This window comes from Miscanthus floridulus, chromosome 4 (assembly GCF_019320115.1).
Source record: "Miscanthus floridulus cultivar M001 chromosome 4, ASM1932011v1, whole genome shotgun sequence".
Taxonomy (NCBI): Eukaryota; Viridiplantae; Streptophyta; class Magnoliopsida; order Poales; family Poaceae; genus Miscanthus; species Miscanthus floridulus.
In genome coordinates, this window is record NC_089583.1 from 30,271,091 (window position 1) to 30,282,502 (window position 11,412).

General features: G+C 47.2%; 1 long non-coding RNA gene across 1 annotated transcript; it reads right to left on the reverse strand.

The window, feature by feature from the left end:
- Positions 1–3,701: 3,701 nt before the first annotated feature.
- LOC136551236 (uncharacterized) lies at positions 3,702–7,775 on the reverse strand. The gene is made up of 3 exons (XR_010782504.1): positions 7,634–7,775; positions 5,660–5,847; positions 3,702–5,558 (listed from the first exon to the last, which is right to left on the reverse strand). It is a non-coding gene; the product is annotated as an uncharacterized lncRNA (long non-coding RNA).
- Positions 7,776–11,412: the final 3,637 nt, after the last annotated feature.

The window sequence follows — 11,412 nt, forward strand, 5'->3', positions numbered from 1 at the left end:
TGATCGGACGCATTGTTAGAAACGACCGGATGTGGGAGACGCAGCGTCCGGTCAAGTCCAGAGAGCTCCCAGAGCTGCTTTGGGCCAACCGGACGCGTTTGGTCACACCGAACCGGACGCTGCCAGCGTCCGATGAATTATTGCGCTAAAAACCCGAGACTTGCTGGTTCACACTGGACGCGTCTGGTGTGGTGACCGAACGCGTCCGGTCGCTCTCTGCAATCCTGTATCGGGCTATATCACTTTGACATGATGCTAAACAGTAACTCATCAACATCCGGTCACTCCACTGAGCCAAAGTCCGGTCACTTTCACTTAGTCGCCCACCTCGTGTCCAAATATCGGACGCATCTAGTCCAGATTCCAGACGTGTCCGGTCACTTCCATCTGACTATCCGAAGTCTGAATAAAATACCGGACGCGTCCGATAGATACACCGGACACGTCCGGTCACTCTGTGACCAGCACGACTAACTCCTTTTCAACTCTATCTTCTTTACCCTTGCTCAAATGTGCCAACCACCAAGTGTATCACCTTGTGCACTTGTGTTAGCATATTTTCACAAATGTTTTCAAGGGTATTAGCACTCCACTAGATCCTAATGCATATGCAATGAGTTAGAGCATCTAGTGGCACTTTGATAACCTCATTTCAATACGAGTTTCACCCCTCTTAATAGTATGGCTATCGATCCTAAATGTGATCACACTCACTAAGTGTCTCGATCACCAAAACAAAAAAGCTCCTATCAAGTTTCACCTTTGCCTTGAGCTTTTTGTTTTTCTCTTTCTTCTTTTCCAAGTCCAAGCATTTGGTCATCACCATGCCATCACCATCATCATGATTTTCACCATTGTTTCATCACTTGGAGTATTGCTACCTATCTTATAATCACTTTGATAAACTAGGTTAGCACTTAGGGTTTCATCAATTCACCAAAACTAAACTAGAGCTTTTAGTAGGTCCTATTAGCATCATTGGGCAGGATGTAGCTAGGTACCTAGCGCCCGATGGTTGAGATGGAGCATGAAGGTGGCGTCGTCGTCAAGTCTAGCATGGTGCCAAACATGAGGTCACGCCCGTTGAACTCATCTGGGGAAAGTCAAGGGCGATCGGAGTTGGGTCACGCCCGATGTAGACATTGTCAAAGTGGAGGAGTTGGCAACCCAAGTCCTCCAAGAAGATCATCGTAGTGGAGGAGATCATCCCCTGTGCCTATGCCTGGCCCAGCAGAATACCCGAGGGGGTGACATTATGCTGAGGCGCCGTTAGTGGGTGGCAGCCGAGCGTGAGGTACCTCATGTGTGATGGTCCACCGAGTAGGAGTGCCTCTAGCAGGTTTGGTAGCAGTGGCAAAGTTGCTGGGATGTAGAAGTGCCCGTCAAAGAAGAGCAGGCCTTGGTCAATAGACCATGCTAGAGCGGCAGTGCCATTGCCAATGGTGAGGGCGATGTGGCATAGTAACTGCAGTTGGAGTATGGCGTGACGAAGATGGCCGAAGACTGTGTCGATGATGCTGACGTAGTTGAGGGCATTGGTGAGACAAAACCGGCTTGCCCGATTCATGATGTGGCGAGGAGGCGATGATGGTGCCGGTGGTGTTGCTGGCTTCTCCCGTGGTGCCAATGTGATAGGCAGCATTGCTAGTAGGGCGAGGATGGTTTGCGGAGTATGTCGAGGAAGGACGATGATGAAGGAGATGGGGCGCCCGTTGTGGTAGTATTGCAGCTCCATGGTGGTGAAGTCCCACATTAGACGGCCTAGGTCTGCCAACCTAGGCGTGCCCAGGATGATGTCAACATTGTTGCCGATGTTGAGGAGGAAGGCATCGCTCTGGAAGGTCTCCGCGTCAACACGGAGTGGTACGCTAAAGGATGCCCTCTAGCACGACACTTCGTTGCTGCTGCCAACGAGGATCGTGGTGTTGATGCGCTGCTCGAGGAGGCCGATGAGAATAGCGAAGTTGATGTCAATGACGTTGTGTGTGGCACCCGTGTGGCCAGTATTTGGGCACCGGTGCCTAGCACCGCTCCTGCAAGGTACATTGGGCGGTAGCCACGAAAAGTGGACTGTGTCGTACCTAACATGATGAGGAGGCTATTGTCGACGTTGTCGGCGTCGTAGTTGTTGATGGACGTGATGCCGAAGAGATGCTTGCACTTGTGGCCACGGCTGAAGGGCTTGTCACAGTTGAAGTATAGCCCCGATCGGTGGCGCTCTGCCATCTCAGCAGTAAGGCGCTTGAAGGGGTGCGGTGGTGCAGCCGGTGGTGTTGCTATTGTAGGTGCCGGTGTCTGAGGTGTCGATGGAGGAGCTTTCAAGGCCAGCGGTTGGTTGGCCGAGTTGGAGGCCGCTGACTTGTTGGCATCGGAGACCACTGATAGGCGTTGTTCATATGCCCTAGCAACGGGCATGGCCATCTCCATGTTCTACAGGTTCTGGAGCTTGACATCGGTCTTTAGTGGTTCGAGTAGCCCGGTGATGTAGGTGTTCACTTGCTGCTGCTTGTCCAAGGCTCCAGCGTGAGCCACGTGTGCCAGGAAGTGCTCAGTGTAGTTGTTAATGGTGCTAGTCTTGTGTAGGGATGCGAGCTTGCCCAATGGATTGCCTCGGGTAGGGGGGGCGAAGTGCTTGTTGATGCAGCGGGCGAAGAACGCCCAATCCGTCGCTACTTTGTCCTACGTGAGGCGCATGTACCAGCGCTGGGCGCCATCTGTCAGATGAAGGGATGCATACCAGAGATTGTTGATGTAGCCAAAGGTTACCGGAGCCAAGTATTAAGTTGCATGCACCGACTAGTTCAACCCAAAAGCTTAAGCTGATGGGGAGAGGTGGGCAATTCACTTATATTCCAACATCAAGGTCAATGTTGGTGTTGTTAGCTGGACCGTGGCTGTTGGCTGTAGTGGTGGCGTTGCCGAGAGGACCGTACGGTGGTGGAGTAGGTGTCTGTTGCACGGTTGGCCAGGTGGCTGGCTGGAGAGGATGACGGTCAGCCTGAGCTGGCTGGACGGCCGGTGGGCTTGCTGGCCCAAAGTGGTGGGGCATGGCAGCAAGGATGGCTGCGATGCCGATGGCGTTGCGAACATGTTGTTCGACACCACCTTGATGATGATCACCGGTGTATTGGATGAGTTGTTTTGCTCCATCTTGCTGTTGAAGATGGATTCGCCGGCGGAGATCTTGACGCACTTGCTCTCAGCTTGAAGATTGAAGATTGTCGACAGCGTCCTTCTGATCCAATCTAGTTTGGATATTGGTGATGACGGCGTCTCCGTGGCCGCGTGCCGAGCTGCTGATGCATCTCATCAAAATTGGTGGCCGAGGATCCTCCATCCGAAGACCCCTTAGATGCATCTGCAGGAACAAAATTGCGGTTGATTTCGGTGTCAAGTGTGCCGATTGTTGGCGTTGTTTGTGGTGCTCCTCCTTTGTACGCGATCGTCGGAGTGGTGATTTCTGGCTGGGGATTCTGGTCTTGCTGATCAAGGTGGTTGGTCAGTTCCTCGAAGAAGCGACCGGTGATGTTGCAGACTGTGTCTATGTCGATGATCTTGGTGGTGGTGGCCATCGGATCGATCTGGTCTCCGAATACCAGTGAAAGTGGTCGCTTGGCTGGGGGTAGCGACGGCTATGGTGGTGGCGGCTAGGGTTTAGAGGAGGGAAGAGGGGGCAGTGCAGGGGGAGAAAAGGAGGAGGTGATACAATAGAGAGAGGCATAGAGGAAGAGCAATAACTCTGTTCTTGCTTAGATTAGATCGATTTCATCCCCCCTATATTTATAGTCCCTATAGGACTTGTGTTCCAAGCAACTACGGGAGATATTCTTATAGACTGGATCCTCTTTTCCTAAACAAACCAAACTCCTGCGCTTGAACAGTACCCATGGGTACTGTTCAGGGTGCCTTAGCCGTGGCCTTCACACCGGGTCTGCTTTGGGCCAGACAGGGTGCCTTAGCCGTGGCCTTGTTCCCATGCGGGGGGCCATCAGGCGTATGACAGCTCCCTCCTATTATGGATCCATACTGCACCATGATTTACGATTTCAGGCGCTTCTTTGAGAACCCAGTTTCCAATCAAGCCTTGCAGCCAGAGGGGTGCCTGTGCAACCCACATGTTGAGGAAGTGAGGGATCACATGTCTGAACCTGTCCACGTGAGATATTTCCTTTCCCAGAACCCCAAATCAATTTTCCTGTGTTTTGCATCTTCGAGCTGGCCTTCTCAACCTGAATATACTTCCAAAGCATCTGGTAGACTGTTGCTTCGGCGTTCCGCTGGAAGTGATATATTGCCTTTTGCTGCATGACTTTTTCCAGCTGTTCCAAGGTAATGTCTGTATGCAAGCACTGCTGCCCCTTGCTTTCAGTCACTGCTATTGCAGAGCTTTTATCTGCAAGCAGCTGGTCTTTTGAAGAGCCATGGGGCATAAAGAGGAGTCCAGCTATCAGGTGTCTTGTACCTAGTGGAGGAATTTTGCTGATGGGCAGTGAGACATAGCACTGCAAATTCACTTCTATGACTGGCTGTAGGGAAATATCTCGTAATTTTGACATGCCTGTTTTGCTACTACAGCATAGCTCATGCTGATCAAGTTGCTTGCAACATAATGGGTCTGGGCGAAACCATTGAGTGCAAAATCTGTGATGATTGTCCCAATGTTCTTTCTGCTGTGAATCAACATATGGTGCCCATCTGAAGTCTTGTGTAGGCAGCTGCACAAGTCTATTCATAATAATTTCAACTGTAGACTTGTAAAGAGGGGTAAACAACTGCAAGCAGTTAACTGCAATTCCGACTATATCTGTACTCTCTGAAAGTTGTAGCATGACACTAAAGTAAAAAATTATTCTCTGGTGCATTGCCATCTTTCTGGAGACAGAATAGGCTAGCTTCTATTCCATGCTCTGTAGCACTGAAGGGTATCCATAGTAGAAAAAAAGTGCACTCATTTCCCAGACTGATTTTATGCTGTAGCTTCTTGCCTGTAAAAAGATTTCTGATAAGAGGGTTGAAGGGCATGATATGGCGTGGAGTGCCACCAAGCTCCATGAATCTCAAGAAATCGCTAGCACCATCTGCATACCACTCAAATCTTTGAACAATGGATCCACTCAGCTTATTCTTACCGCTAAAGGCACTAGAGATAAATGATTTGGTGGCATGTGCTACTCGTGTAGGAAAGGAGGACTTCCTCGCCTCTTGTTCCATCTGCTCACCCTCTACAATTCTCTGGTTGCATTTGTGCAGCGTGTCATCACATTCTTGAGCAGCACGCTTCAGCTTTTTATGCCAACGCAACAAGGATGCATCAGTGACCTGCCACTTATCAGATATATCGACAGCAGCCTCCAGCAGGATTTGTGCCATCTGTAGCCTCTCCAAGTTTCAAAAAAAAAACGACCTGAAGCCCTCTCCAAGTTTCTGTTCACATTTGATTCCTCTTTCTCCTCATATTTTTGAACCAGCCCAGATAGGATCTGGCTAACAGTTTCCTGGATAACTGCGGAGCTAACCATCTCCGCAATGAGAATTCAAGCACATGTAACACCCCTTTCCTGCTCAACAAAAGCAACATATAACAGTATGCATAAGAACTTAGATATATGAACTTGAACCACAAGTAATAAAATCTTGCTTAGTAAAAGTCCGAATCTACCTTGACAGAATAGCACTAAAACAGTTGACAGTAATCCTGTGTACAGAGAAATGGTCTGATGCTACAACTGAACTTGGAGATGAGAACTTAAAAAGACAACAACACAGTCCAAGACTTAGGAGGAAAAAGTGGAGACATGTCCAATAATATGGAGGTGTCCCATAGTGAGGGTGTGGAAGAATTCATCCCTGAAAAGGCCACAAAGACAAAATGTTGATTAGAGAAGCATTATTGACTTAATTCCGTTCTGTTGTCAGGATATGATTAGGCAATGCTACGGTACATCCTTTACTTGCTAGGAGGTAATACCTTAAACAAATCTAAGCCCTTGATTTTTTAAGTTTTTTAAACTAATTGATTAATTAATTGACATAGGAAAAAGAAAAAAATCTTGCCAAATCCCCAAGTCACACTGACCCCGTCACGGAGACAGAGGCTGCTTGCCTCCTTCCTTTTCTGTGAAGATAAGAAATTAAGGAAATATTTATTGATAATAGTTTCAACTTTCAAGACCTTTTACATGTTTATATTTTAAAAATCTCAACATGCTGCTCTCAAGTTGATATCTGAATGAAAATCTGAAATCAAACTAGCCAATTTGTATTCATGTATGATATGTCCATATCTGTATTCGAAGTCGAACCATAATAAGGATAAATAATGTTTTCCGTGTTTGATTTCACGCATATTTGTATTCCATAGTCTATCTTAGAGAGCAATTTTCTATAACACGTTTTGTATAGCAGCACGGTAACATGTAAGCATGTCCAAAATCACCTGTGGCAATACGGCAACACGGTACATATAAGCACACCCGTGTACCATGTAATTACGTATGGCAACATAGCAACGCATAATCACGTACAAAATCACATTGTGTGTAAACTATATCTGCCAATCAAATCTAGAAAAAATATTTTTTATATCTCAAACTTTCCTAGTTTGTCATACTTTACAAAATAAAAAATTAAATAAATATATATATTTCACATATTACCTCTTGTGAGGTAATAGGTGATCGTAACCGTTCAATCTAAGAAAATGAACGGCTCACGGTTATTTGGGGTACCACAGCAAAGCCCGATATGATTAGCCAGCCTGAACTGATGGAAGAAAAGTTGAAGAGGTTGATTTACATGAGCAATGACAAGGAAGGTGGTGTTGTAACTATCAACGACTAGAAGCAAAGTGAAATACAACAACTTGAAGATTTTTCATCAGGCAGTGGTGTATAAGGTGCTCAGAAGTCGGAAAAGTCTCAGCCTTCTCCAAATGAAAGATGCATGCCTTGAAAAGGGCTGCTTTGTCCCTGGTAACTGCCAGGGGATGGATGAAGCAAATATATGAGTCCTTTCAAATAATTTCTTGCAACGTGCCAGTCGGCGTTTCTATGTTTCTAAGCCCTCATTGCCTGCTGTTGTGAAATTTGGTTCATCGGATTGTTGTTTAGGAAAAGGTACGCTATGCCTGATGCGCCAAACTGCAAACAAGCGATTAATCGTTGGGAACCAAAAAGAAAAAGAAATTGTATCTATCTTGTAATTGTAGTTTTAGAAAAGAAAAATTTTATTCCAGTCTATACAGGAGTTTTACTTTTACACACACATCCAATTCATCCGTGTGACTACTTCAGCGCTACCTCTGAAAAGACGACTACAACTATAATTCACAGAGATTGACATCGAACCAAATGGAGGATGACAACTACAAATATAATTCAGAGATTGACACCGAACCAAATGGAGGATTTGATCCCACATGAACACATACCACATCTGTGGCAGAAGTGAGATTATCTCCTAGACTAGCTCGAGCATAGAGATTACTTCTGTAATCCCTTACCAACGGAAGCCAAATGAAAGGCTCCTCTTCTACTCTAGTTGCAGTTAATGTCAACGCAGCAGAGAACACTGCGGAACGGAAGGGATAGGTCTTGTGTCCTGGGTGAGATGGTGGGGATTGAACCGAGCGTACCGTCAACTGCGCCTGCGCGTGCTCGGCGCTGTCGCCTCGGTCCTCATCTCCGGGTGGTCGTCCTCCACGGCGCCGCACCCTCGTCGCCGCGGCTGGCTCTGCGGCGTCCTGCCTGGCCAATAAGCGGCAGAGCACGTGTGGGGTTGCGATGGGCTTGGTTGGGCCGGGCCGTGTCAGTTCCACAGAGGAGCAAACAAGGCCCAGTTTGAACTGATAAACGAGGCTTTTGGGGACCACATAGACCTATAGACGACGGGTTTGGTTCCAACGTGTCAATTGCACTCCCGGTTGTTTGGACTTTTGGATTTTGGAATGGGCCGTCTGGACACCCGTGACTGCCCCGTCTGCCGCGCATGGCCTGAACCCATGCGGCGTCTGCGTCCCACCTGACCCCACGTGGTGTCTATGCCCCCGCCTGACCAGGCGTGGTGTCTGCGTCCCGCACGACCCCTCGTGTCCGCCGGCAGCTGCAGCAGATTACAACATGTGCAAAACACCTCGATCTACTATTGAAACATCCAGATATAGCATTTAAAACATACGTCTGAAGGCAGACCAAACATTTAAAACATGTGTATGAAACACTCGCAAAAATACCTGAAAGACACTTGAAAACCACTGCAAAATATACGCAACATCCAGATAAAACACCTGCAACATATGTGTGAAACATATGCAACATCTAAATAAACACACTTGCAACATACGTCTGAAAAAAACAGATGAAACATTGAAAACAGACGTTTTGCAACATACATGTACACCCGTTGCAGCATATGCAACATCCCGATCTACTTTTGTAACATCCATACGAAACATCTGAAACACTTGAAACATTCGCTTGCAATATGCGCTTGCAACATCCGAGGAAGGAAGGGGCATGAGGTGCAGCCAAAGAAGCCCGCTCCGGGTCTAGCCACTCTGGATCTCGTGATGTCACGAGCTGAGGTCAAGCGTCGCGACAACGCCAGCGTCAACAACGAGCACGACCTCCTAGTGGGGAACAGCGGCTTCAGTGGCACCTCGACCCAGTGAGGGACGGGGCATGGCTCGTAGGGGCGGGAACTGGGCACGATGCGACGAGGCAGAGCGGGCGCGGCAGGGATGGAGCACGTCACGGTGGTAAACGTGGCGCGGCTCGACGTAGGATGGGGGCGCCATCGTATGGCGGCTTGGGGCGGACGAACGGCGCATGAGCCACGGCGAGCGGAGCAAGGAGTTGAGGATTTATGTTGACTGTCGCAGTATAGAGGAGAGAGCGTAGATGGGCCTATTGCGGGCTCAGTCGTTGTGCTAGCTCGGGAACAGGAACAGGTCGTCTGGACGAACATGCCTCGGTAGCATCAGAGTATTAGCGTTTTGGAATGGAGCACACAAAATGTACTAATCCCTCCGTTCTAAATTATAAGTCGCTATGATTTTTTTAGTACATTTATTTTTACTATATGCATCTAAATATAACGTATGTCTAGATACTCCCTCCATCCAAGAAAGATGCAATTTTAGCACATTGTCACATTTTAGTATCTTGAGTTTGACCAATTATAGATAAAAAAACATCAATATTTATGATATCAAATAAATACCATTAGATCAATTACAAAATATATTTTATAATAAATTGATTTGGAGCCATAAATATGAATACTATTCATTAGAAATTTGGTCGAACGTGAACCGCTTTTATTGCCACACAACCTATAGTTGCATTGAGGGAGTACATATATAGCAAATTCTGTCTACCAAAAAAGTCAAAGTTACTTATAATTTGGAACGGAGGAGGATATTTGATAAGACCATAAGAGGATCTCCAAAAGTTCCCCTAAATTTGATCTCCAGAATGATTTTTTAGTTGACAGCTCCTTTGATTTTCAGAAGGGGTCAGCCAATTACAAAGACACTCAGCAAACCACCATTTGGGGAAATAAATTATAAATAAAAAGGGCAATCTACATAGGCGAGTCGATTCCCTTAAAAGATTGTCTCTAAATATAGCCTCAAAGCTCACCATACATCATTTAGTCCACCTTAGCCCATCATGCAAACCCTAGCCACTTATCTCCTGCCTAGCCACTCCTCATTCGCACTCTCTCTGTTGTTTCCTTCCCTTTCACTCTCACATTATGCTTGATATCCCCCTCTCTCACTCACTCATACAGTTTAGCACCGGTGCCCCTCCTCTCCCTACATTGGCTGAGGGCGGCACAAATCCAGTAACACGATCAAGGGCAGTGGCAGGGCACGACCGGAGATAGCGACGTACACACAGCATGCATGAATGCTGTGAGCAATCCAAGGCGGTAGCACTACGCACATGCTCGACAAGGGCGCGGTCGAGGGTGGTACTCTTGTGGTGGCGGAGCATGAGAGGCCTCCTAGCTTGACGTCAAGCGACATGTGAGGGGGCTAGAATCATGAGCGTGCTATGTGGGCTACTGGCCACAATCCACTGCTCCAAAAGCCGACGCATGGGGTCCTCCTCTTACCTTGGCCGCCATGCAAGTGGCTACGATCTGCGAGCACGTGAGCTAGCTACAGCTTGATGGGATCCACAGGGGTCGCATGGTGGCCTCGTCCAATGACCTAAGGTGGCACACGGGGGCCAGGATTCTCGATCGGGAGCACGACCTCTCTAATGCGCTAAGTTGGCTGACTGCGTCGTGTTGGCAAGAGGTGGACGGCAGTTCATTGACGGCCACAAGCACCACCACCACAAAAGTAGATCGATGTTCTCAACAACGATTGGTTTACTGCTCGCATGCCCTTGTTCTTGTTTTCCCCCAATTTACGAGGCAAACATGAATGACCACTTCTATTGTGTTACCGAGACCACAACATAGAGCCTGGCAGCCACCCCCGCCTCCTAAAATCAGTTTTCACCTTGCGTTTCAAATTATAAAAAAAAAACTTGGGACCCGAAAGGGTTAAGACTGCACCCACAACATTCCAAATAAGAAGAAGACATTCTCACCAGACCGAGAAAAACTCCGAACCCCGCCCCACCCTTACACGGTGGCTTTCCGCCGTCCAAGTGAGAATTGGGCCGTCCGCACCCCCCCCCCCCCCCCCCCCCCCGTTGCTTTGGATATGGGATGGATGAGAGGATTTTTTTTTTTAACCTCAGCTTGAAATTCGCTCCCACAGGGAGTTGAACCCAGGACCTGAGGAGTGCCGCCAGGGTACTCTGACCAAGATGTTTTGGCTTTTCTAGATACCTTCCTTTTACTATATATCTAGACATAGTGTATATCAAGTGCATAGCAAAAGCTATGTATTTAAAAAAATCAAAACGTCTTATAATTTGAAATGGAGAGAGTAATAGATTCTATGGTAGTAGTGTTATGGAGACTACTGGGGCAGCACAACGATGTGGAGTCCAAAGCTTGCCGCACAGCTTCTTAGCAAGTGGTGTCGGTGTATGTGGCTCTGGCCTAGGCCAAGGCTTAAGGCTAGGAGAATATCAGAGAGAAGTTATAGGGGCTAACCAATAAAGACTGGACCACTCATTATAACATATGGTGTTGTGGGGTCTCATGGCAGTACCAACTCCCAATGAGATGCTTAGACTGGTTTTAATAGTATTAATTAAGATGCCATGTAAACATAACAGTGATATGGCATTAGAGTTAACAGAGAAGAATATTTTCTCATGCAAGTAACTAACTTCTCCTAAGCCTAATGAATTGGAATAAAAGGGGAATGCATAGGAATTTTTTTTCAAGAAACCATCTATTTAGAATATAGTTTATATATATATGTAGAATCTATATGACACGGCA